Source organism: Emydura macquarii, unplaced genomic scaffold (genome assembly GCF_026122565.2).
Source record: "Emydura macquarii macquarii isolate MOO-44397 ecotype Brisbane River unplaced genomic scaffold, CSIRO-AGI_Emac_v2 contig_1253, whole genome shotgun sequence".
NCBI lineage: Eukaryota > Metazoa > Chordata > Testudines > Chelidae > Emydura > Emydura macquarii.
The window spans coordinates 43,154,032-43,180,865 of NW_027131390.1; the positions used below are offsets into that span (position 1 = coordinate 43,154,032).

Consider the following 26,834-nt stretch of genomic DNA (forward strand, 5'->3'; position numbering starts at 1 on the left):
TATTGGGAACGGATGCAGTTTAGTTTGTGACCACTAATGGGTTAAGATCTGAGGACTTGATTCTAGCTAGGCCATGATGCAGAACATACTAGATATAACAAGATGGAAGTGGATGTGAGGCTTTTCACATTAAAGCAAGGAGGGCTTGTATTTAGCTATTAAATTCTTTATTCACACTTCACATAACACCACAAATAGGAGAGTCGCCTGTTAGCTGCAGCCTTTAGCTGCCTGTTCCACTCTATGGTCCCACCTTTCAATATAAAGGGTGACTTTTCAGTCTCTACAACCACACCCTTACACAACAGGCTTTTTCATTAGTGTACCAGCCAGTCACAATATATAGAGTCACAGACACTATATCCACACATGGGCCATATTGATTAAAGAAATCAGCTAGAGGCTTCTTCACAGGAACAAGCTCCCATGCAGTTCCCGTTCCAGCTTGGTCATCTTTGTTTACTGGGGACCACATCCTGTCTAGAACTCTATACAACGCACAGAGACACCTAGTGGTTGAACAACACATTGCAATCAACATATCATTACACAGTTTTGTTACTCAAGAACAGAGCTAAATGAATAAAAAAGTTTCCTCTGAATTATTAAATTTAATTGCTTTAGCCTGGTTTGTGCCCTGTTTGCATTCAGTTTCTGGGAACATTTGAGGGGGCTGGATTTCATAGTAACAAATGTTCAGAGAAAGCAAATTTCCATGTCTCATGCAAAAATATTTGAAGAATCTGAATTTTAAAGTCATACACACAAGAATTGACACCCAAAGTGTTTATTTTTGTCCAGTCAGGAACCATAGAATGGCTTGACTTAGCTAACAAATCACAACTAAAAATACAGCTCTAATTTTGAATTTTAGTGACAGGGTGAGGTCCGGTCATCACTTTTAGTGACCGGGCAAAGTTATTAAAATTTTGAATTTTAGTAACCTGGCGAGGCATGCTGAGTCAACACTATGTATAACCATTACACCTCCTCTCTTCCTGCACCTCAGCTTAACCCTGCTGGAGCACAGGGCAGAGTTCTGTCTGTTCAGGACTTTTCAGAAAGCATTACGCAGCGCTAAACCTCAGGGCTATTATATGTAAAACCCTGATAAATGTAAAACCCTGATAGATGTTAATAATGCCCAGTCAATTTCAAAGATAGCATACCTTATGCTTTCTTAATAAAACATATAATGGAGACAGAAAGCATTATAAATAGTCATTAGAAAGTTATGAATGTTTTTTTTAACAAAAATTGTCAGGCAGAAAAATCTACTAGCGTTTCTTATGCAGACTTCCCCTGACTTGGTTGCTATTACATCTATTCACATAACAGCTACACTTCTATATTTTAGTGCCCACATATGAACACTTTCATCTCAGAGATGATTTCCCAGTCTCTACAGTGTGGCCATAATGCATAGCGTGTGCCATGTGGACTTTCCTCAGTTTGAGAAGAACAGCAGCATTTGAGTCCTTTCAAACAGAGCTGGGCGACTAGTTGATTTTTCAGTTAAACCAACAAATTGAAAAAAATCAGAAAAAATACTCAGTTTGGTTCCCAAATGGCAGCAAACATGTGTGAGTGTGTCCCTATCCACCTGTCCCACTTGATGACCCACTTAGCTCAGGGGCTAAGGCATTTGCCTGCAATGTGGGAGGCATAAATATTCAATCAGGCAGGGACCTAAACTCAGCTCTTCTTCCCGCTCACAGATGAGCAGCCTAACCACCAGGCTATCGGCTATTCTGGAGTGAGCTGCTCCCAATCGCTCCTGTTGAAGCGGTTCCATTTTGCATAAATACTTAACCAGTCACTGGACCAGAGAGAGCAAGAGAGAATGACTCTGTGGGCTGGTGATTACAGCACTCACTGGGGAGACAGGAGATGGGGATTCAAATTTTCTCTCCACCTGATTCAGAGGAGGAATTTAAATCCTCATCTCCTCCCACCCAGGTGAATACCCTAATCACCAGCTGCAGAGTCCTTCTCTTTCTTTTTGGCCCAAGGAATATTTAAGCAGCTATACAGAGTGGAACAGCTTCAACGGGAGAGATTGAGTGCAACCCACCCTGCTCCAGAACAGCCTTTAGCCTGCTCACTTGGGAGTGGGGAAAGCTGAGTTCAACTCCCAGCTTTAGCTTGAGGATTCAAACCTGGCTCTCTACACCCCAGATAAAGGCCATAGCAAGGGGGCTAAAAGTTATAAAAGGGGACAGACAGACACACAGGGTTTGCTCGCCTGGAAATTTTTCCCAGCTGAAATTAATTGGATGAAAGTCACAAATAGCTTCAGCTCATCCAGAACCACAGTTTTCTGCAAATAAACTATTAGCCTGGAAAATTTTACCCATCTCTACTTTCAGTTGCTTCAGAATCCTGTCAGCAAACAATCTGGGGTCTCACCCGCTAGCAGCCTTTAGGTTAGTAGCTAACTGGTCCCCTCAGTTGCTGGTGAAACAGAAATCTGCAGCCTGTAGCCCAAGTGGTACAGGCTTTTGGATCAGCATATAAACTATCTATTCCCTAGATCTCAGTAACACTCCTGCTCCGGGCTTCTCCCCATAAAGCCGGCTAAGTCAGGCAAGAATGTACAAACCCTACCCTTGCTAAGAGCTGCCCTGTTCTCTTTAAGAGAGACAGAATCCCAGTTTAAAGCAGGTGACTGATAGCTAAATGTAAGTGTTACAGGCTTTGTAGACTCTAGGGGTAACGAATGCCTGTCTCCCCATAGGTCCATAAAATACACTGCAGGGGACCAAACATAATCCTAATGGAGGTCTTCCCTAGTATGTAAAGCTGGAATAACACTCACCTGTATCCAAAGTGGCACAGGGATTGGGACCCAGCCCCAAACATGTCTCTTAGTCCTATCTCCAATTGGTCTTCAACCCCTACATTTATAACATCCTCACTACATGCTGATTGGCTCAACTCTCAGAGAGTGACTAGGGTGTGACCTGCCAGGTGGATTGCCCACCAGGAAAACTTTCCACACAGCTTCAGAAAGAGCTACTGAGCAGAAAATGCATAGTAACTGCTGCACCCTGGTTCTGGATGTTTCTGGGCCCTTCTAGCGGAGTTGCTCTGTCATCCACATGTGTTCAGAGACATGGAGTATTCCAGCTGAAATCCCTGGCCCCTCCCCACTGCTTCTTTCCTTTTCTCTGGGCCAAAAGAAGTCAGATGCTGCCGCATAAAGCACATGGGTTACAAATAGACAGAGTAAGATATTCCAAACCACAACTCCTGTTAAATAAATAAGTTCTGAGAAATCCTGACTTTACAAACCTCAAGCATTCTATAGGGGATGGGGGTGCCATCACTGCCACAAGGCACAGAGTCACTAAGTGACTTCCTCAAGGTCAAGCCCATGGCAGAGCAGGGAACTGAACATAGATTTCCCAAGTCCATACCCGAATCACTAGGCCATCCTTCTTTCCTTAGCTAAATCCCTCTCAGGCCCATGGCTTAGTTGTTCATGCTGTACTTGGTCTATGGATACATAGTGGACTTTGTGTTGTTCTTCATATCAAAGCGATAAGAGCTTGTAGTTAACAACGACATTAGTCTTATTTAAGAATTACCCAACCACAAGAGAAGCCAGAGTCTGCTGTTTGCCACATTGCTGTTAGCATGTTAGCAAGCCACATCAGAGAAGGCGATACCTGTCATGGTGCCCCAAGGAATGATCTGTTTTCCAGCACTTTAAAACCCACCTCATTGCATGGTTCCTCATTGCCGCCTTTTTCCATTTGAGAACTGCACAGATATCCCTTTCGTGGCCATGTCTTCTGGAGCTGTGTGAATAACTGGTTTTTCAGTTCACGGGTAGTTCCAAAAAAAAAAAAAAAAAAAAAAAATACAGAGGGTGAAAAAATTGTTTTGGGTTGACCCAAAATGAAAACTTTTTGGCAAATTGAAAAGTCAAAAAATATTTTTTTCATTTCATTTTGATTTCTGAACATTTTTATTTCTTTTTAATAAAACTGAAGGAACTGTCAAAATAAAAAATCATTTCAAATTGAAAAACAAACATTTCATTTAAAAATGTCAAAATATTTCAGTTATTTGGGGAAATATTTGTTTCCCCCCAAATGAAATAATTCTGCAAAGTCGACACGAAATTGGAGAAATGTTTTGGTTGACCTGAATCTGCATTTTTCACAAAAAATAGATTTGGGCAAAATTGCCCAGCACCAATGCCTCATCTGCTGATTGCATCGTTACTGAATGATATACAGCACTCCCTCTCCTGAGCCTCAGTCTACAGACTCATGCTCGCACAACAGCACTAAAAACAGCGATGTAGACATTGCTGAAGCTCAGACTCTGAAACCCACAATCTTTCCTGTGGTTCAGAAACTGCTCCAAACTGAGCCCAGATGTCCACAAAGCTGTTGTTAGTGGCTTGGCATGAGTGCCACAAGCCCAAGTCTATAGACCGTGGATTCTAAAATGCAGGGCGGACATACACTCCAATATAATGGATACAATTTTCTAAAGTGCCTGAGTGACGTAGGAGCCTAAGTCCCATTTTCAAAAGCGACTTAGGCACTTAGCGTGCTATGTCTCAATGGGACATGGACTGCTAAGTGTTAAATCACTGGGAGCTTTTGAAAATGTTACCTGATATGATTAAAACACTAAATCAAACCGATCTCTAACAGATTGGTAGTGAACAAGGAGCGTGCCTTTCTAGCATGAACATGCAGAGTTAGTAAGCACCATTCTTTGTTGCATTTACTGTTTAAATTAAATTTTAAACAGCATTTATTTGGCAATTGCTTCATTCTTCCCATTTATTTACCATGCATTTCACTGTGCTCGTTTGAAAGTCAGATTGAATATATATATATTTTTGGCACAATATGCTCTCTAATTCTGTGTGATGATCACAGGGGAACTACAGCCAGTACCCCATATGTGAATGCTAATAGCTGTCATTCACCTTCCTGAAATTATGCTGCTGAGAGATCCAATGTGTGTGCATTTGTTAGTGAGACTGTAAGAGAGATACATACAGCCTTTCTAAAAGCAAGTGTTCACTATATGTTCCTTAGTGCATTTCATCAAGTTGTTTGTTTACTACAGTATTCTTTCACACCTTTCTACACTAATTGTTGTGACCTCAGCAACAACAATGGTCCAGCTAGGATTTTCAAAGGGGCCTATGGGAGATAGGCATCCAATTGCCACTTCATTTGAGCATTAACTCTCCTAGGTTCCTCTGAAAGTTCCACTTTGGTTCAGGTCAGTTCAACATTAAACAGCATTTCCCAATGGTGGTGCAATGCCTTGTGGGAGCTGTAGTTCAGATTGTGTGTTGCCCTCATTCTCCCCTAAGGGTCAGGTACCCTGGACGGACTACATTTCCCATGATGCAGCACAGCATTCCCTCTGGCTGATCTGTCTAGTGGATCCTGGGAAATGTAGTCCAGCTAGGGTACCTGAGGGTAGCCAGCTATCTGAATTACAAATTCCATAAAACAAAGCACCACAATTGGGAAACGAAGTGTAATGTTGAACTGACTCAGAATGAAACATTTCATATCAGATCAGCAATCCAAAATATTGATTCAGGTTGAATTGACCTGAATTGAAATATTTTGTTTCAGTTTTTTGACAAAATTGAAATGTCCTCACAGAAAATTCTGATTTTGTTGAAACTGTATTTCCCATTGGAAAATCATTCTGAGGGAACATTCCTGACCAGGTTCAAACACAGGTCTTCTGAGCCGCAGGCTAGCACCAATATAACACACCATCCTCCTATATCCATGTTCACACCACAAACTCCAAGGGCATGTTGACAATGGAATAAAAAATCCACACCCCTGAGTCTCAGAGCCCAGGTCAGCTGAATTTACTTCATCTCTCTGCATTTGAGTTTCCTGCAAAATGGGAATAAATGATGCTTTGCAAAGATAGGTTTGTACCAAACTTCAAGAGCACTACAGAACAGCAGAGTATTATTTATGCCCAACTAAAGGTGATTTCCTATCTTCCCTTCCAGCTCAGGGCTGAAGTATAATGAGGAGGTATTAAGTGAGAGAAAATATATGCTGCTGTCTGTTCTGTAGAAAAGTTAGAGGAGCTCACTTGCCCGGATTTATCAGGTTGGTCTACATTAGAGTTCTTCAGAATATCTTTTCCCCATGCACCATTTGAAGAAAATGAAAAAAAAAATCATGTCAATTACAAAGGATGAAAGATTAATTGACCTTGGGTAAGTCACCAAATTCCCTGTGCCTCAGTTTCCCCATCTGTAAAATGGGAATAATGATGCCAGCCCCCTTTGTAATGCATTTTGAGATCTGCAGATGAAAAGTGGTATACAAGTATATAAGTATTGTTTTTCATTATGACTTCTTAAATTAATTTTTTGTTTTGGTTGAAATTTTTAGTAGAAAAATTAATTTTGTGTAAAAAACCAGCCACCCAAAAACACCAAAAACAAAACCAACCAATAAACTTAACACTGAATATTTTTTGGTCTTTAGCAACTGAAAGCTGAAAAATTTTGGCTGAAATCAGAAAAAAATTTCAGATAAAATCAAAATGTTCAATTTTCAGCTTTTCATTTTTCCAACAAAAAACTGGAAATTTACAAGGAAAGCAAACACATTCTTTGACAATTTGTATTTAGTTGAAACCCCAATTTTCTGTAGACTAATAGTTCTGACTAAAAATTTTTCACCCATCCTACTTTACACACACACAATTTGCACCGTATAAGTAAAAAATTCTAATTCACGCCTTTGTTATATCGGTGCAAATCTGTGTGTGGATACTCTTATTTTGGATGAAGAACATCCTGTTTTGTTAGAACCTAAGTCGATTCCTTACTGAATTAATCAGGAACTCAGGCAGGGCTATATATTACACAGAAAAGAGGCGCCATATGGATGAAAGGTAAAATCCATCATCCATACAAGAGGATCTTCATCTGTACTTGGATTATCATCAGAAAGTGAGGCAGAGAGAAAGGATGGTCTTGTGGCTAACACATTGCAGTAGGGCTCAAGAAATCTGTGATCGGTTCCCAGCTCTGCCACAGACTCCACATGTGACCTTGGGCAAGTCACTTAAAACTATGTCTACGCTTACAGTGGCATGTAGAGTACAGGTGCTACACCCTGAGGGGAGATGCTCTGGGGGAGGCAGCGGGGAAGGGTTCTGGCAGGGGGAGAGTTTTCACTATGGTGGGATAAGGCTCTGGCAGCAGGACACTATACTGCTAAAAACAGCAGTGTAGATGTGGGAGACCCAGCTTGGGCGTGTAGAGAGCCCATGTGGGGTATATACCCTGGGGGTTCAGTCATGTAGGACACAGTACTCTACATACCTATGCAGTACCTCGCTGCTTGTGATAGCTGGGCATGCAGTATCTGCATTCTACATATTGCCCTAAGAGTAGCTTCACCCTTAGTTTCTTTGTGGCTCAGTTCCCATTGGTGAAATGGAGACGATATGCCTTCCTTTCTCCCTGCCTTGTCTGACTAGACTGTAAGCTCCTTGGGGGCAGGGACTTTCTCTTACTATATACAGCACCTAGCACTATAGGCCTCTGATCTTGGCTGGGCCCTCTAGTTGCTACAGTAATGCAAACAAATAAGAACGAAGCATATGATCCCGAATCAGAATTGTACGTTGCCCTATAGCAATCTACACAGGCAATATGGGTATTAAAGACCAGATGTCAGAACATCCCAAATGGGAAGAAACAAATATGAAAGAACAATATTCTTGAGAGAAGCTGCGTGTGACAAGCAAATGAATAGCAGGGCTGAAATCCTAGGGAATAAGTTGCCTAGGAAGAATGGGTCAGATTCTCCTCTGACTCATACTTCATGTAGACCTTTACATCTGTGCTGAGTGCAGGAGTCGGCCACCTGCGGCACGCATGCCACTTTGGCATGTGCGCCGACTTTGAGTGGCACGCGGCGCCCTGGCCAGAGCCACGCCTCTCCCGGCCCCAAGCAGCGCCGTGCGCCCCACTCCCCCCATCGATGCGGCCCCACTCCTTCTCCACGTGGGCCGAGCGGCACCCCTGGCCGGGAGCAGTGTGACCCCTGCAGGAACCCGCTGGGAAGGGGGCCTGCAGATGCCCCCTCAACACCGGGAAGGGATGGGGGGGGAGGGGAGATTTGGCATGGTCCTTGCTGAAGGTTGCCGACCCCTGGCCTAGTGGCTGTAAAACACTGCTATGCTGGTGTGGCACAAATGGATACTTTGTAAGAAGCGGGCGATAAATCTCTCCAGGATATTAAAAAAGGAAAGGGACTGATGGTGGAAAAGTATCAATATCCCAATATTAAATTTGAAAATGTTTCACCATCGAAAAGCAGCATGTGGAAGGAAGCAGCCTCTAGCCAGAAAATACTGTGCTCTGCCTTGCAGCTTAATTCTTCAGAAAAGCAATTTAGCATGTGTCAGCTTTACTAAAACAATGGACTGTTCAATATGGATTGATTTATCCGACACCTCGAGGCCTGTGAGGACATGGTTACTGACCAGTCCTCTGAAGACAGAGGAAAGATGTGGAAGAAGAGGATACAATATCATTAAACACAACTTAGACACCAGTTGTTACTTTTAAATTTCACACACACAGCACAAACCAGAGAGAGGTTGTAAAATGCACACTAAGAATTGGGCAGAAGGCAGTATAGAAACACAGTCTCTGTCATACAGTGTGAAAATGAGTGGAGAAAGGTCCAGTAATACAGTCATACAGACCATTAACAGAAAACGAAACGCTGAAAATGTGGAATTTTTGATGAAAACTTGAAATTTTATGAAGAAAAGCCAGTTTTCACCAAAAATTGTGTTTAATCAAATCCCCAATTTTCTGTTGAAAACCCCAGAGTAGAGGGAAAACTTCCAGCCAGCCCTAATGATGAGTCTTAATACCCTATAGGTGGGATTTTCTATAGTAAAGTCAGTGGCATTGACAGCAAAGTTTAGCCACTCTGCATACTATTGAAAATACCACTGACAGGGCTACCTAATTAACACATAACATGAAACCCCTAGATGGGCTGCGGCTAGCAGGATCCCTAGTCCCTGGGTCTAATGAAACAAGCTTCTATGGTCTGAGCTAAAGAACGCAGCTTTCCTAATTTAAGGGGCTGTACTGGATTCTAAACTTCTCTCTATGGATTCGCTACTAGATGCGGACAAAGAACCACACTGCATAAGCATGAATTACAAATATCTTAGCAACAGATGGGCTAGATAAATACTGTCCCAGCCTAAGGGCCATGTTGTGTCCTGTGCATGGGCTGGCCACAAATATAGGTCTTGTGCTTTCCTGAGTGAAACAACTGCTCTGGGTTAGCAGCTCTGGCTGCACCAGCTAACATAGTTGCTGGCTACAGAGATTAACCTTTTCTGCACCCCCATTAAGGGGTGGGTGGGTAATGGGTCCATATGGTGATAGCAGATACACCAGGAGAGGGGGAAGGACAGTTGGTTTTATTGCAAGCAGGTCCTTCTGTGAGGTGTTATTGGCAACAAAAAGGGCCAGGATCAATTTTCTAGGGGTTCTTTTTGAAAATCAAGCCCTCTCCCAGAAATCTGGGAAAATATACATACTACCTTGTGCACCCTGATAGGCAATACTTCGCCACTCACAAGCACTGAGTGCAGGGGTTTAAAACAAAGAGAGCTTTGGGGAAGTGGGGGGAGAACAGGGACAAGAGACTAAAGTGGGGAAGGTCAGCAATTAGTAAATTAACAAATACCATGAGGTAAGACTCCCACCTCCAGGGTGTGTTAGTAGTAGTCCCCACCTCAGTCCTCCTCCAGCACTTGTGACTAGCTTATGTGTTCTAGCCACTTCCCTCCGCCCCAACTTCCTGCTCACAGTTTGTTATCCTCGGTTGGTGAAATCCAAGGATTCTGGCAGGTCAGTGGTGCCTGGGCTGCTCTGGGGACTCTACCACAAGACCCAGATCAGGTGATCTCTGCTTTTATTGCTAGATAGGGAGGTTCACACCACGGTCCCTCAGTTCAGCACCACCATGTTTTGTAGCTGTCTCAGCTCAGCTGTTTAAAGATGAATCAGTGATGTACAACACCCTTAACAATATCCTTATCTCCACAGGAGCAGTCCCAACAGAATGGAGACATAGCTTTCCTCCCTCTATTCCTTTAGCTCTGCGGTCTCCACCAGGGTGATCCCTCAGCATAGACACATTTGATGCAGTTCTCTCATCCCTTCATTTCCCAACAGAGGCAATAGCATTTTAATTGCTCCCATGCTCAAAACTTAGCTGTATGTTAACCAAAATGCCCAAAACTGTCACATACCTGACATGCAAATAAGGTGTGACCCACTCTGTTTTCCTTTGTTCCCCCAGAAGATGGCAGCACAGAGCTTGCCCCAAACAAAGGCCACGCCCATCTGGGGTTCTCAAGCAGCTTTGGCCCACTCCTCTCCCTAGTCACCAACAGGTGTCAACAGGGAGCTCCCGACACTCACACTTCCAGTTACAGGGTTTACACTGGGTCTAATGGGGATGCCCCCGCTTTCCCTGCCTGGTAAGGCCAAAACAGAAAAAGGATGTCCTATCCCTGCTTTCTCCTGCCCATTGCACAAATAAAATACACCTTACCTTAGCCAAGCTCTCCAAAATAACCAGTCACTCCCCCAGGCTGCTTCTCTGACTCAGCACCACTAGGCCTCCCAGGGTTATAGAACCCTAGCAATGTCAGGCCTGAAGGGACCTCGAGAGGTCATGAAGTCCAGCCCCCTGCACAGAGGCAGGGCCAAGTAAACCTAGACCATCCCTGACAGGGGTTTGTCCAACCAGCTCTTAAAAATCTCCAGTGACGGGGATTCCGCAACCTCCCTTGGAAACCTATTTCAGAGCTTAAGTACTCTGATAGTCATAAAGTTTTTCCTAATACTTCACCTAAATCTCCCTTGCTGTAGATTAAGCCCATTATTTCTTGACCTACATTCAGTGGACATGGAGAACAACTGATTCCAGTCCTCTTCATAACAGCCCTTAACATATCTGAAGACTGTTATCAGCTCCCCCCCTTAGTCTTCTTTTCTCAAGACTAAAAATTTTGTGACTTCCCTCCCACAGTTGCCCATGCATTCCCTCCACCCCAATTTCTGCATTATGAGATCTGTGTACAAACGTAAATCGTTAGATTAGCCAGACAGTGACAGTAGCGGCACTTAAGAACATGTCAGATCATTCCTGGGTTATGCAGGATGAATGAAATTGTTTGCAAACCTTCCTCTTTCCATGGCACTCCTCAGATGTCCGTTTCTGGTCTCTTGTGTGAAATACGAGGGAGAGGAGAAGGAGGGTCTTCTCCACAGGTATTTCCATCTCCTCCTGAGTGGCTCAGCAGTAAAGACAGATAAACTGAGGCTTTTCCCTGAGAAAAGGTATCAACCATTTCCCTGCTTGCCCTGGCATGGGATTTTGTGCTCTCTTTTGCAGGTTATGCCTCTTTTTCTGTTGGTAAATTGTCTGGGAGCACTTTCCAGTTTTCTCAGATGTATTCCTAGTTGACTGAATCATTTCTGTTAATAATTCTTTGCCTGCAGTAAGCAATTCATTGTTCTTATTAGAAAGGCCTTGGCCCCTCTGACAGAGCAATACATGGTATATAATATATTCACAGAGGGGAAGGGAAGATGTGGGTAGATTCAAATCCTCTTCCTAAAACGGGAACTTACTGTAAATGTGGTCAGTCAGAGCATATATCGGTCTCCTAAAAGCACCCAAACCCTCTGCTCTGTCTTGCTTATCTAGACATCCTGCCATTTGTAGAGAACCACTACATGTATTTACAGCTGAGGAGGAAGGGGAAGTACAGTACTTGAAAGGCTCCAATTAGACTCCAGGGAGCATTCTGAGCTAAAGTATCAAAGGATGCCTGGCAGCGCCACAGAAATACTGTTGGCACACTGAGTTGTGCCGGTTACATAGTAGCTCTCTGGTCCAGTGTCTGACAGCGGCCTCTTCAGCATTTCTGCTCCTCCTGGCAAGTTTCTCCTCCCTTTACAGGTCCAGCTCTTGCTTCTGGGTTTTAATTTCCTTTCTGACTTATGCCTTTCATTCTTTCCTCTCCAGCCTTCGGTATGGAGGTGTCTCTTTCCTTGGATTCCTAAAGTCTACTGAGATTACAGCCGGGGACTACACGTTAGTACGACTGGGTTCTGTTTCTGCCTCTGCCATCGACATTGTCAATTGACAGGAATCTCTCTCTCTCACTTTTCTCATGTGCCAGATGGGAACAATTACATATCCTCTCTGTTGTAAAGCAATACTGTTATTCACCATAGAACAACATTAACAAACAGATATATTTGGGACAGGGACCTGTTTTCCAGTTACAATATCTCAAAGGAAAGCTTTGTGACGGGGCAGTCACTGCACCCTGCTCACCTGCTGTTGTCAGCCAGTTGGGCAGAACTGCATAAAGCTAGGCTGGGAATAATTTGATTGTTTTATAATTTTAATGGCTATTATGATTTTTAGTTTTAAGCCTGTTTTCAATTTTTATCAATTTAAATTTTCACATTTGTGCAAAATTAGGGGATTTAAGCATTTAAAAAAATTTATTGATTTAAATTTTCACAGTTGCAGAAGGCTCAGCTGGGTTGTCAGGCAACAATTATTTAATTACAGTGGATGTTGAGATTCAAAAGTTAAAGCTTTATAACCATTAAAACACAAACCATTAACATCATCTGTCAAAATTTTAGCCTTAAATCAAACACTAATAGGTTCTCAAATAGCATTTTTATTACTTTGCCTGTTTGTAAATATCAATTATAGAATCACAGAATCAGAAAATATTAGGGTTGGAAGGGACCCCAGGAGGTCATCTAGTCCAACCCCCTGCTCAAAGCAGGACCAACCCCAACTAAACCATCCCAGCCAGGGCTTTGTCAAGCTGGACCTTAAAAAAAAACATCTAAGGATCGAGATCATCATCTATGGAACTGTTTTTTCATTGGTTTGTGTGTGTGTATATTGAAATCTATGTTTATTGACATTTACTGATAAAAATCGAATCCTTCCAAGCTTTCCGAGAGCAATAGCTCAGTTGTTGCCAGACCTTCCTCGCCTGACAAAGATCATCTGACTTCAGTGATTTACTGAGTTACACCACACGGTATTTGCAGCCAGCAAATGTGGCAGCTCCAAGGTAACATTTCTGTTGTCACTAATGAAATGCAGTGAACATGGTACTTGTCACCATTAGATTCTGTCAGTCTTGAAAATGCAATCTACTCTCTCTGGAAAAGAATGATACAGTCTCTGTCTTGGTCTACACTGATGTGGAGATTCAGCGGCAGTTGACAGGAGTTATGCGAACTACGCAGAGTAGCTTGCGTAACTCACGTCGACTGCTGAGCTTCCCTTCTGCGCGGTGTCTTCACTGCGCTACGCTACTTGAGGGGGTGGTTTTACTCAGTCAACTTCCTGATCAATTGAGCGGATCTACACTGACCACTCAACTGATCCAGAAAGATTGATCTGGCAGTGGCGACTTTGGCACCATCAGTATAGACATGCCCTCTCTCTAGCAGTGAGTGGGAGTGAAGATGTAGGGTGCATTGTGTCTAGGCCTTTGCAAGTATGAGGACAGAGGGGGTCAGGTACCGTCATGAATGCCAGGACTCTGAGTCTAGTGCCACCACGTGGAGAGAGGTGGAGAAGGGAAGTGCCACGTCCTAGTCCTTCCTTTGCACTTGGTAGCTGGGCTGGCACCAAATGGGACTGGAGAGGGCACACTGCCATTTGCCAAAGGGAGGTGCAATAGTTGTGCTCCTGCTGCTCTCCTGGGAGGGCTTTGACTGTCTATAGTTCAATGCTTCCACAGACTCCTACTCCTACCTGGGGTTGCTTGCCTTCACTGTCCACCCCTGCCTCTCCTGGGAGCTGTGTCCTAAATGCACAATTTAGCTCAGTATTTGTAGGACGTTGATTTACCTTCAATGAAAAGTGAAGAACTGGGGGGTGTGAGAACCAAATACGTTAGGGGTAAACTGCTTCCGGTTTATCGAATGCAAAATCTCAGCTCTGTGTTTGCCCATGCAGAGTGGGTCATTTCATACCAGGGCAGGGCTTTCCTGCCAGCTCACCTGCCTGGCCCCTCAGCAGCCTGCCTGGAGTGCAGTTCAGGTGCATCTTGCCAAGTGGACTGCTCTGGCGCCAGGGACCCCAAGGATTCCAGTATTCCTGGCTCTGGGACAGGTTGCCAGGGGGACTGTCCGGGAGCTTGTGCTCCATAACTGTCTGTGGAGAATTTTGAAATAGTTGGGTTTCATTCTTAAATTGGAATGGAACCAAATTTCAAAAGATCTAAAGCCTCTGTGAAACGGGACAACCTTTCCCTGCCCTAGCTGTAAATTTATCTCTATTCAAATGTTAGTCCCAGTTTTTGGAGCAGCTGCTCATCCTGTCACTATAGCTTACGTCATGAATGTTACTAACTTATGTTCCTACTAATTGCTGCTTGCTGTTTTTTCCTTTTAATTTGCTGCAATTAGGAGGCCTCATCAGAATAACACAAGCTTGAGAATAAAAATATTCATTGCAAGAGGTGTAGTGATGCGGTGGGTTACTTCACTAGCTTTTTGATCCTGGAGAGGGAAGGCTGCAGTAATTCAAATCCTGTTATAATGCAAATAAATCTGATAGTTTCCTGTTTAGTGAAGAATGAAGCCACCACTCAGATTAGTACGACTGGCAATGTCATAGAAAAAGCAGATAAAATATGCCCCTGGCCAGTACAAGAGCTGTGCACAGTTGAAGCCCTATTTCAAGGACTTAGTTGGACATAAAATGTTGTGTAAATCTTAGGCCAACACCTTTATACATGGGTGATTTTCATACATTAAAAACATAAAATTTGTTGTACTGGATCAGACGATTAGGTCATCATGTCTTTCATTGCTGATATTGGCCAAAACCTCAAATAAATAATAAAAATAATAATCAGTGAGATCAGCTAGCCAATGGTACACTGCTGTGCATAGTGGCAAAGTCTTTGACCCCTTTCAGGAAATCCCCTGTGGCATGGCACTTGATACCTATTAAGAGCACTACATTAAGAGCTCCATATAAGGAGCTACACACAGGAAGCCACTGGCTGTGCAGAATGGCACAACAAGTTGTATTGTTTCTACAAACTCAGGAACTATGCTATATGTTCCTGAGTACCATCTACCGGCCCCTCATCCATGAACTGTTTAATAGACACACAACATTCTTTTAACAATATTCTTACGCTGATTTCTTTATTTTGTTCTGTTTGGGTTCTTCTACCGCTCTCATCACCAGAGCCTTTGAGCGCTTTTCCATTGTACAGTAAGTGACATTACTAACATTTGTCTGCAGTGTTGTTGTGGCCATGTTGGTCCCAGGGTATGAGAGAGATAAAGTAGGTAAGGTAATATCTTTTACTGAACCAACTTGTGTTGGTGTGAGGTACAAGCTCTCAGACTAACATCCGTCATGCATGGTTTGTTCTTTCTCTCATCATCTCCCCAGGGGGAATTTACATAACTACAAATATAATTAATGGCCATAAAATTCACTGATTCTTTTAAAAATCCAGCACCTGTATTTGACTTGGAGTTCCTGCGACTGTAAAACCCACAGGTTGATTACACACCAGGTGATGAAAACACACCAGGTACCACAGTGTCTTTTCATTTATTCTAAGCATACTCTCTCAGGGTATGTCTATATTGACAGCAGCATCGTCGGTGCTGCCAGATCGATTCTTCGAGATTGATTGAGCGGCAGTGGAGACCTGCTCAAATCGATCCAAAAGTTGACTGCGTTAATCCACCCCCACAAAAAGAGTAATGCTGCATTGACGGGAGGGCATTTCCTGTTGGTGCAGCGTAGTGGGGGATGCCACAGTAGGTAGAAGTTAGGAAGTTGATGGGAGATACGCAAGCTACTCTACGTAGCTTGCGTATCTCCCATCGACTGCTGCCGAATTCCGCCAGCAGTGTAGACCAAACCTCAGAAGAGGCCCAGGTATGGAATAGTGGAGGCTGACATGCACTGGCATTAGCAGAACTATGGGTGAAATTTGCACTGCAATTTGACTTTGTTATACCTGGTTCTTGATAAATTTGTTAAGCTTCTCACTTTCATAATGTGAATTAACACTTAGCAGTAGCACAGTCCACGTTCAAAGTCCTTTACAAACATTATATGCTTCCTTTGGCAGCACACGTACTAAATTTGGAAAGACGCAGAAATCATTAACATGGCCCCTGTGCAAAGTCGACATGCAAATTCATGAGGCATTCCATATTTTTTGCGTGGATTCTCCATCACTGGTCATTTTAAAATCAAGATTGGATGTTTTACTACGAGATCTGAAGTAGCTCAACCAGGAATTATTTCAGAGAAGTTCTACAGTTTGTATTACTCAGGAGGTCAGACTAGATGATCACAGTGATCCTTTCTGGCTTTATAATCTATGAATCATTTAGTAATCCCCATAACACCCCAATGAGACAGAATGGGAAATAATACTACTCCCCCTATACCTGGGGGAACCAAGACAGCAAAGTAAAGTCAAATAAAACCAAGGCTATTGAGGGAGTTTACATCAGCACTGGGATTAGAATTCAAGAGTTGCTGAATCCAAGTTCTGTGTTTAGGCCATTCTCCTTCCCCCCTCCCAACACCCCGTCTCAAAAGCATATAGAGTGGGGTCTTGTTCATTCACCGTTCATGCTTAGATTCTACAGTAGCAGATGCTTTAGAAAGGCAGATAAATGGAATTCAGTAAAGTTGTGTCTCTTGGATACAAATTAGCATTGAAAGAGTTCCTGTTTAATGTCAATTGAACAGCCCTGCTGGCACTTAACATCACTTACTGTCCATAGTCTCCTGAAGTGCATGCTTGTGAGTGCTACACTGTCACAAAACTTTATCCAAAGATAAAAATATGAATCTTCGTTCCCTGCACAGATGCCTTGCTGCTTGATTGTGAATAATGGGATTTTGAAGATCCAAAGGATAATCCCCCTAGCTGAAAAATGAGAATGCACACTTGACAGTTTCCTTCTCTTCCTTTCCCGCTGACATGCTGTTACTGGTTTCATGGCATGCATCAGTACAACTGCTGTCACAATGAACTGACAAATTCTTTCCAAATGACAGAAAATCTGGACAGAGAGCTGCTGAAAAATACCCAGCTTCTTTTTGTGAAGGGATTCTTCGTGTGGACGAAAAGGAAAGAAAGAAGAGAAAGATGCAGAGGTACTGAAAGTACTAAGGCTAGACAGCTCCCAAATTATCTTTGCACTGCACAGTGACCAGGATACTGGGTTTAAACCAGAAATGTGAATGCCTGGCAACGCATCGCATCGCCCCTCCTTGCTATCTCATTTCCTCTTACAACAAGGACTTCTGTCCAGAAAGGTCTTTTTTCCCCCCAATCAGCTGTTATTTGGCACAAGGCCCCCTCAGTCACACACAGCTCCCACCTGGCTTTCCAATCACTCCCACCACCTAAGGGGCCAAAATCAGAAGGAAGCCCAAGGTGGTGTAATTTATGCTGTCTTCCTCCTACCTCAGCACTTCCAACCTTGATTACACCAGTTTTGACTCCCACTAGACTCACTGGCCCAGCAATACTAGATGCAGCAGCTGAGGGGTGAGGCTAAGGTGATATTATGGCACCTACTGGTTTGTGTCTCCATGAGCTTGCACCCAGCACCAGGCAAGTTTGGCCACTGGAATAAATTAGAGCTCCCCAAATGCTTTTCTGACTTCTGCCCAGCTGCCTGAGGAGGCAATATCTCTGCAGGGGTGTGGGTGGGTGGCATAGAACCAAAACCCTGGCTCTAGGTCACAGAAAGATCTGCTGCTGCTGACAGAATGGTGCGAAGGATTCACGGCAGACTGGGAAAAAGTAGAGGTCATGTGTGGGAGGCTGGAAGTTCCAACTTAGGACATGGGTGTGAATCAAAGGGAGTCTAAGACTGTATATTTACACTGGTGACACTCCCATGCTGAGGGGTCTGGGAAAAGCTGTAAGTTACACCATCTTAGACCCCCCCCTTAGACCCGAATCTAAATTTCGTTCAGTACTTCACACATAATACCCCTTCCTGGTATTTGCACCTATGGTCAAACACCATGAGCTCAGTTAAAGATGCTGTGTAAATCTGAGCTCCGGGCCCCAACTTGGACTCCCTTAAATGTAGTTAAGTCAGTCTATTGGAGTCCAATTTAGGTCACCTCTATATTGGGCCCAGTATCTAACACCTACCCCATTGGATGGGGGAGCCACAGACTGTGTGCATTGGCAAAACACTTGGCTTTTTAATAGGATTGTTAGACTCCTCCCCATTAAAAGGATATTATTCCTGGTTCTAGAAGGATGACCAACGACGGGATGAAGACATCTAGAGGAATGTTTAAAGGTTTTGGGAGATTGATTTAATCTGGGATTTCAGAAAGTCCATGTGGACAGTTAGGCAGAGCTGTCCTAAAACCAACAGGTGAGGTTCACCTACTCATCCAGCTGATGGTGAATCCCCTATGGAGGAGGAGTGCCCCCTTCCAATTCTTTAATCACATAAAGTGAACTAGTCCTTCCAGGCTCCAAATCTCATATTGTCACCTGCAAACCACGCAATTAGACTAAAAATGTAATTACAGCTTGTTCTGAATTAAAAATTAAGACTGCATTTGCACCACCTGGCCCTGTGTACAATAATTGACATGCATGGAAGGGCACCACTGATTTTTCAATTGGCATACATTGAAAAAAAAAAGTCACTTCAAGCCTGCTCCTTGGGAGTTTTGCTATTGACTTCAATGGAAATAAAGTCAGCCCCTTAATTTACTAAACATCATTTGTCAACTTATTTAATGTAAAGTGATATTAAACAAGTGCAATTGTAATTAATTACAGTGCAGTCCAGTTCCCTTCAAAGGGAACCAGAGATTTACCATTGACTTCAAAGGTACTGAGTTCGGCCCATACACCACAACTTGATACACAGACAAAATAGTCCAGGAGAGTGTTAAGTGAGCGGATACTGAGGTGGCTTGTCTGGCCTTTGAAATTAGGGTAGTCACCAAGGCTCAGTCCCATCCGAAAAGAATGGGGTACAAGTGCCGGCTAAATGTCTCAGTGGTGGAATGGGAAGGTGGAGAATACAAGCATATCTAATTCCCCTCCATTGGCTTATTTATTAAAGATCAACTGAACTAAAGATTAAAAATGCTGCTTGACACATACTAAAAAAAGAAGACAGCTGGGTCTCTGTCCTGTATCTATCCCGGACAGTGACACACCCAACCTGCTGGACTGCAAGAAAATTTGGACTTCTTCTCTCCTAAATATTTTAACAGCACCTTACCAAAGTAGCACACAAAAATCAGTGCTCATAAATGCTGTTATGTGTTACAAAGGCTGGTATGGCATCCATGTTCTTTAAAAATTTAAACTCCATACTATCTGTGTATCCTGTCATTGTCTTATCTGTCTGGCCAGGCAGTTACATATGCATTCATCATTGTGCTATCTGGAGTTCAATCTCCAAATCTCTTCTGATGGTAAAAACAAGGACATTTTTTTAGCTGGATAATTTCCAAGATTTGAGGCAAAAAAGAGTTTATAATAATAATCTTTCACTTACCTGTCACTTTTGATCAAAAGACCTCAAAACTCACTTACAAAGAGTGGGTCTTATTATCTCACAGATAATAAAGGATATTTGATCAAGGCTAGTTGCTGTCTTTTTCATGCAGATAATTAAACCAAACTAGAGATGCAGAAAAATTGGTAAAGATCTTTTGGGAAAAAGATATCAAAATCATAAGGTTTGAAAAAGGAACAATTTTTTTTATGTGTTCAGAATTTTTTTGCAAAAGAATTTTATTGCAAATTTTGGTTTTGAAAATTAACAGCTAAATTAAAATAAAAAATTTTAAGTTTTTTCCTTTTTCCATTTTTGCTACTGAAAAGAGGGAGGGGGAATAAAAATGTGGGGGAAAGGGGAAAAATAGAAAATACTGAACACTGGAAAAATGAATAAAAAGGAAAATATCCAATTTTCAGTTTTCATGTTTCATTGAAAAATGGACATTTATTGGGCGGGAAATGAAAATCTGTGCTGAAAATATTCATCAACAAAAAGAGGTAATTAAAAAATATCCAAATATCTGGGACTAGCTGTAATAACAATTGTTTATGGGTGCATGGCGACCAGGATCTGAGTTAAAGAGATTTACATTTCAGTATCATCAGTAAATTAAGTGTTGTTTACACGTATCCATAGGATTTACTACTCAGCTCAAAATATTTTACAGGTTTAGAATGGAAGGTTTTATAGATATTGAGGAAGGTGGTGTTACAGTTTATTCACTGGACTGGGAACACAGGATGTCTGGGTTTAATATTAGGCTTTACCACAAGCATCCTATTGGTAAGTCACTTCATCTTTCTGTGCCTTTGTCTCCTATCTCTTGACAATCCTGGCTGTGAGCTTAGACTGTAAGCTCCTTAAACAGGGACTGGTTCATACTATGTGCTGGTACAGCGCCCAGCACAACAGGGTCCTAATTTTGGTTGGGGCCTCTAGGCATTACCATAATACAGATAATATGATTAACTTTCCATTTCTACCTGGACATGCTAGTACACTGAGCTTTCACAAGGGCTTCTCCAGTAAAATTTTTCCCAGGGCTTCACCTGACATATCTCAGCAGCAATAATACCACAAGTTGATCCTTCTTCTCACAGCTATGGCCACATTGGCACTTAGACCCATGATACTCCAGTGCAACCTTCTGCAGGCTTCCAACTGGGTTTCCACTATTGCCATGTCTGACACTTTGCTACATTACGTAGAAGCTACTAACAAGCCCTTCTACTCCAGAGATCCCATTATTCTATCATCATTAGATGCAACTGGGCAAGGTGCACTCTCATTGTGAGAAGTAGTTTTCTTTCCACATGGATGTTGATATCAGTGACAATCAATACTCTTTCTGCCATTTGAGAGAGTTTGGCCCCCAGCATTCATTAAGATTTATAGCTTGGTATTGCAAATTTGCTCTTCTTTCAGGTAGTGATAGTGGCCCAGCCAAATGGAAATTAGCTAAAAATGTCCACTCTACTAATGGAGAGATTCCTTAGACCTTACCACTTATGACTGCCTGGCTATTCTTTCTGAAGTGTCTAAAAGTGAGATGTTTCAATATCTATGTGAGACTTAGCTGGGCTTGATCCTGCTCCCATTTACATCAGCTTCAGTTTCAACAGAGCAAGCCAGAGCTTCTAATCTGGAGAGATTTCTGTCCTTTACCTGAAATATGCCTGTGAGGGAGGAGGAATTCTGAGTCCTGATGTTTCTAATCTCAGGGCTTGTCTACACTTACCTCCAAGATTTGGCGGCAGTCGACCGGAGTTACGCAAGCTACACAAAAAACTTGTATAACTCCTGTCGACTTCTCTGCTTCTCTTCTGCGCGCCGTCTTCACTGCACTGTGTCAACAGGAACCATGTTCCTGTCAACGCAGCGCTACGCCACTTGAGAAGGTGGTCTTAATATGTCAATTTCTGGATCGATTGAGCGGGTCTTCACTGACCGCTCAGTCAATCCAGAGAAATCGATCTGACGGCAGTGAATTTGCCGCTGTCAGTGAAGACGTTGCCCTAGTAGCTGTTCGTGTAGCAAGTGTCTTCTTGGGATCTTCTTAATTCAAATAAATATTATTGATAATATTTCGCTGTAAGGATGGATTAGCTGCAATGGTTTGCTGAGAGACCATATTAGCTTTCTATCATATTTTGCTGCAAGGGTGGATTAGCTGCAACGGTTTGCTGAGAGACCATATCAGCTTCCTATCATACTTGGCAAGTTTCCATCACCTGCATATTTAGTTTTGCTAACGCAGCTTGAAGTTGAAGAATTAGAACACCAATAAGACTTAGACTTTAAGACCAGAAAGGATTATCATGGTCATCTAGTCTGACCTCTTGCGCATCTCAGACCACAGAATCTCATGCACCCACTCCTGTAATAGGCCCATAAACCCTGTTTGAGTTACTGACATCCTCAAATCATGATTTAATGACTTTAAGTTGCAAGACTTCTATAGTGTAGTAAAATGTTACATCAGAGTCTCTAAAATAAAGGGAGCAGTGTTTTAGAATTAGTGCTTAGACCTTTCTGCTTGCCTTTGTCAGCTGTGCTTCCTAGTATCTTCCTAGAGATAGGTCTTAGTAGTTGAGAAAGTGCAGGGAAAGCCAACTCTCTGAACCTGGAGTGTGTTTCCTGGTAGCTATCTCTATACCATGCACAACCAGCCTAAGCTATACTAGATAATTTATTGGTCTCTTCCATTTTCCAGAAACAAGCCTGTTTCATGGTAAATGCTCCACGATAGTCTTAAAGTTAGAAAAACCTAATCCTTCTTCCTCCTCTAGAAAGGCACATCTTGCTCTAGGATGTTTTAAACTTGTTACCTTATCCCCATGAAAAGCCCATCAACATTTTAATATCTTTGTGGGCACTGTGGGGAATTGTGGGACTGTGATGGGGTGTTTAGACCTCTTTTACATGTGGTCACAGCTGTCGGGGAAACACCTCTGTTGCATGACCTAAGGGAATGCTTGGGTTAGCTGTAGTGAATTGGGTAGGTGTTCTGGGAAGCCCAAGCAAGCTAGCCAATGACGGAAAAAGTCCTCCTTCCAATACTCACATTTGGCTAAATGAAGCCAACATATGTTTTTTATTTAGGGACAATCCTGGCTAGGAGGGTGTTTATGTATTTATTTACAAGTATTGACAGGGTGCTGAAAAACCTGAAGATGGAACCACCATAATGGCCTCATGGTCTTAAATTTACCTATCGCTCATGTGACCTGACACAGGAATATATACAGGAAGTGAGCCAAAAGGTGTAATTGTTTAAGGAAGCCAGTTGTCTCCTCTATATTATCCCTTGCTCACTAACCTGCAATTTAGCTGCTTCTTCACACAGTTCCACTTTCAAATGAACCTGCCTCATATGGAGTTGAGAGCTAGACCTCTTCCTGGAGCCAATGGAATGAAATAGGTGTTGACTGCCCCTAAATGTGTTTCTCTTTCTCTCTCCATCATAGAAGATATGGGTTGGAAGGGACCTCAGGAGGTCATATAGTCCAACCACCTGCTCAAAGCAGGATCAACCCCAAATAAATCACCCTAGCCAGGGCTTTGTCAAGCCAGGCCTTAAAGACCTCTCAGGATGCAGAGTCCACCACCTTCCTAGGTAACCCATTACAGTGCTTCACTACCCTCCTAGTGGGAAAGTTTTTTCTAATATCCAACAGAGACTTCCCCTGCTGCAACTTGAGACTATTGCTCCTTGTTCTGTCATCTACCACCACTGAGAACAGTGACCTCCATGTGCTACATTTGTTGGAGGCAATATTCCTCAGTGAACTTCAACTGCTGGACAGTAAAGACGGTCCTTCTAATAGCCATAGTGCAGATATAGATGTCAACTGCTGTGCAGCTCACAACAGCACCATAAATGCTAGCGTAAGCAGCTGTTTTTAATCACACCGACACCTATTCCGAGCAGGTTTTCATGACAGTGGCCATGACTACTAGTGTGGCTTTGAACCTGTGCTGCTGCACCACTGCTGGAAGTCACTAACAGGCAGCTGCTAATTTTGCTGGGTTTGATGTGGCCAGGTATTCTCCTCCTGCACAAAATATGCATGGAGGGGAACAAATTAAGCATGAAACTCTGCTGCTGACAGGACCCAGCAAGGATACAATGTGTACAGAGCCAAAGAGACAGCTAGGATCCAACCCCGCCATCTGTGTGGATCCTAGACAGATAGGCAGAAGGTCCTTCCATTCTCCTCCCCATCTCTCTACTAGCCATAGTAGCCCAGCAGAGCTGCTAACTATGTTGCCAATGGCTGCTGAGTACCAGCCATGCTCTGGGACCCATCCAAAAGAGGACAGTGTCTGAGTTTTCACTGCCCACATCTTTTATTAAGCAGCCTGTGCAGTTTTGTTGGGGAACATTGCTGCTTAGTGCAGCTCTTCCCTCTCCTTCCCTGCCTCTATCCCCTTTTATTTGCACAGCTCATTAGCACGTGGCTATTTTTCAGAAAGGATTGAAGGTGTATGTGGAAGGGGAGCATGTCACTTTGTCACCTCTGCTATGTAGGAGGCTCCCCTACAGTTTTGCCTATACACCATGGTGCAAGCCTTGGGGGAGGGGGGAAGCTTTAGGCCAGAACAAACAAACAGCTGCAACAATTACACTAACTCATTTAGGCTATTAGTCCCATCAAAGTGCCTTTCCATCAGTACAGGGTTCAGATAATCCCATGTAAATTTCTAGTCTCAATGTGCTTGCCTGTTTTCTAATGAGGTTTATTCATGTCCTTATTTCTTGGTATTGTGTACAATATCTGGCTAAAATAACCCTGCTTCCAGCACAGTCGTCTATACGAATAGACAGACAAAAATTCAGTTGCTTCTGCAAGATAGAATGGAAGCCATCCAGGACGCAAGCCAATTCCTATCCGGTTAGCATCCAAAAAGTCTCCACTCCATAGTTTTTTGGAAACCATGGACTGATAGCTCTTAGCATTTAAGAAATGGTTTCCCCTCTTCATTGATGTACTGTCTCTTTTTCCTGCCAAACCCCACACGTTCCGTGCCAAAATAAAAACCCACTGGAGCATGAAAGCAGAGATCATCATCAGGAGAGGGGAGAGAGAACAAACGATAGCAGACAAAAATAGACCAGGCTTTCAGGAACCAATATCTTCCATGCTGTTTTATCTGCTTCATCGTAGTGCAGGCAAAAGACATTTTTACCAGGGCCAACGTGAGCCCAGTTAAAGCCCTCCCTTTTCAGTTCTCAGAGCTGTTTTGGGTTGTCCAGACATAAAAGTCTTAGACTCAGCTCATGAAGATCCACAGATGCCTTGTTCTTCCCAACTGGTGAGCCCAGAGCCCACTGAAACGACAGATGAGTTAAAAAGCTCTCTTCCTCCTTCCATTGCAGGAAGAAAAACAGGTCCAATCCTGCTGCCTTTGAATATGCAACATCACGTGGGTTAGGTTGGGTTGCATTTTGTTCTAATGAGCATAGAGAAAGAGGAAGAGGAAGAGAATAGTAGATAATCTACTCATTGCAAGGACTTAATGTGTCATTTGTAGACCTTGAGGGAAGGGCTAAAAACAGTTTGGGGCTGGGCTGTGATAACAGGCTGTATAAATAACTCTACGTGGGTGGACCTGGTGCCCACCAAATTAAAAGCAGAACCTATATCCCTTCAACTAATGAACCAAATTCCCCTGCTGGCAGCTGTAGCTGACTAATTAACCTCTTATATCAGGGGTGGGGAACGTCCGGCCCGCGGGCCGTTGAAATCATTTGGTCCAGCCTGCGGCGGGCCATATAAGGCCTGCAAAATCATTTGGTCTGGCCCTGGTGGCGGCGGGGAATTCAGCAGCGGCGCGGTTTCACGGCGGCGGTAGGGTTCCGTGGGGGTGGGGGGCAGTGCCTGCCGCCGAAACCCTGCCGCCGTTTGCCACTTTTCAGCGGCGGGGGGACTTCGGCGGCGGGCACTGCCCCTCGCCCCCCACGGAACCCCGCCGCTGCCGGGAAACCGCGCCGCCGCCAAATTCCCCCCTGCCGCCGAATTCTCCCCCGCTGCCAGGGCCACCATCAGGCCCTTGACAGAAAAAAGGTTCCCCACCCCTGTCTTATATGGACCAGCCACTAAAGAAGGACAAAGATCAACACTCTCCTATTGTGGGTTACAATGGCACAAATAAGGATGATTTAGCTCAGATTTGGCTGATATTCAGAATTATGAATGAAAGGTGTAGTAAAAAGTGACTACTCCCTCTTATTTGACCTCCCCCGTCTGGGGGAGAACATTAGATGACATTCAAGAGAAGTAATGTCAAGCCCGCACATGCGAATGATTATTTATGCAGAGAGTCAACCCATGGGAATCACAGGTAAGCGAATCAAACAGTGGTAGTAGATGACAGAACTAGGAGCAATGGTCTCAAGTTGCAGTGGGGGAGGTCTAGGTCAGATATTAGGAAAATCTTTTTCACTAGGAGGGTGGTGAAGCACTGGCATGGGTTACCTAGAGAGGTGGTGGAATCTCCATCCTTAGAGGTTTTTAAGGCCCGGCTTGACAAAGCCCTGGCTGGAATAATTTAGTTGGGGTTGGTCCTGCTTTGAGCAGGGGGTTGGACTATATGACCTACTGAGGTCCCTTCCAACCCTAATCTTCTATGATTCTATGAACACTATTACTGAGTTTTTAAAAGTGTGAAGTGACTTTAAGATTGTTCATAGCACTCCTGGTTATGGATGTTCAGATAATACCATAGATAATTTCATCTAATTTTTGAGGCCATAAATTTATCCAATGTGAGGAAAAAAACGTGGTTCCCATGATGGACAGCTAACTGAGTGCATTATGGCCATTGTCAGCTTCTTTGGAAGCATCAGTCTCTGGCTGCTGCAAGAGATGTGCCGCTATATAAACTCTGAATCGTGGCTCAGGGAAAAACCTTATTTCAAGAAAGGCCCCTACTTCTTCGGACAAGTATATTTAAATCTCCTGGGCCAAAAAGCAGCTCGGACACTGCAGTCTATACATGCCACTGCTACAGCTTGCCCTCATCTTTTGAAATACACCAAGTTATTTAAAGCTGGTTTTTTAAGTTACAAGGGAATGACAAAAAAGTAAATAAGTGAGGTCTACAAACCCCACCGGCCATTGCCAGTTATTTTGGTAAATGAACACAATTATAGCAA

General features: G+C 43.3%; 1 long non-coding RNA gene and 1 other non-coding gene across 3 annotated transcripts in view; one reads left to right on the plus strand and one right to left on the minus strand.

Annotated features, from left to right (window-relative positions):
• LOC137154057 (uncharacterized) overlaps positions 1-26,834 on the minus strand; it is a 72,192-nt gene that overhangs the window by 35,762 nt on the left and 9,596 nt on the right. The window contains exons 2-3 of one of the 2 annotated variants that reach the window (XR_010920050.1): positions 3,723-3,815; positions 166-509 (exon numbers count right to left, since the gene is read on the minus strand). This is a non-coding gene — a long non-coding RNA (uncharacterized lncRNA). Of the gene's footprint in view, positions 1-165; positions 510-3,722; positions 3,816-26,834 lie in introns of those variants that run through there. The other variant, XR_010920051.1, reaches the window with a different exon arrangement.
• Positions 16,218-16,324, plus strand: LOC137154256 (U6 spliceosomal RNA). The gene has a single exon (XR_010920176.1). It is a non-coding gene; the product is annotated as a U6 spliceosomal RNA (small nuclear RNA).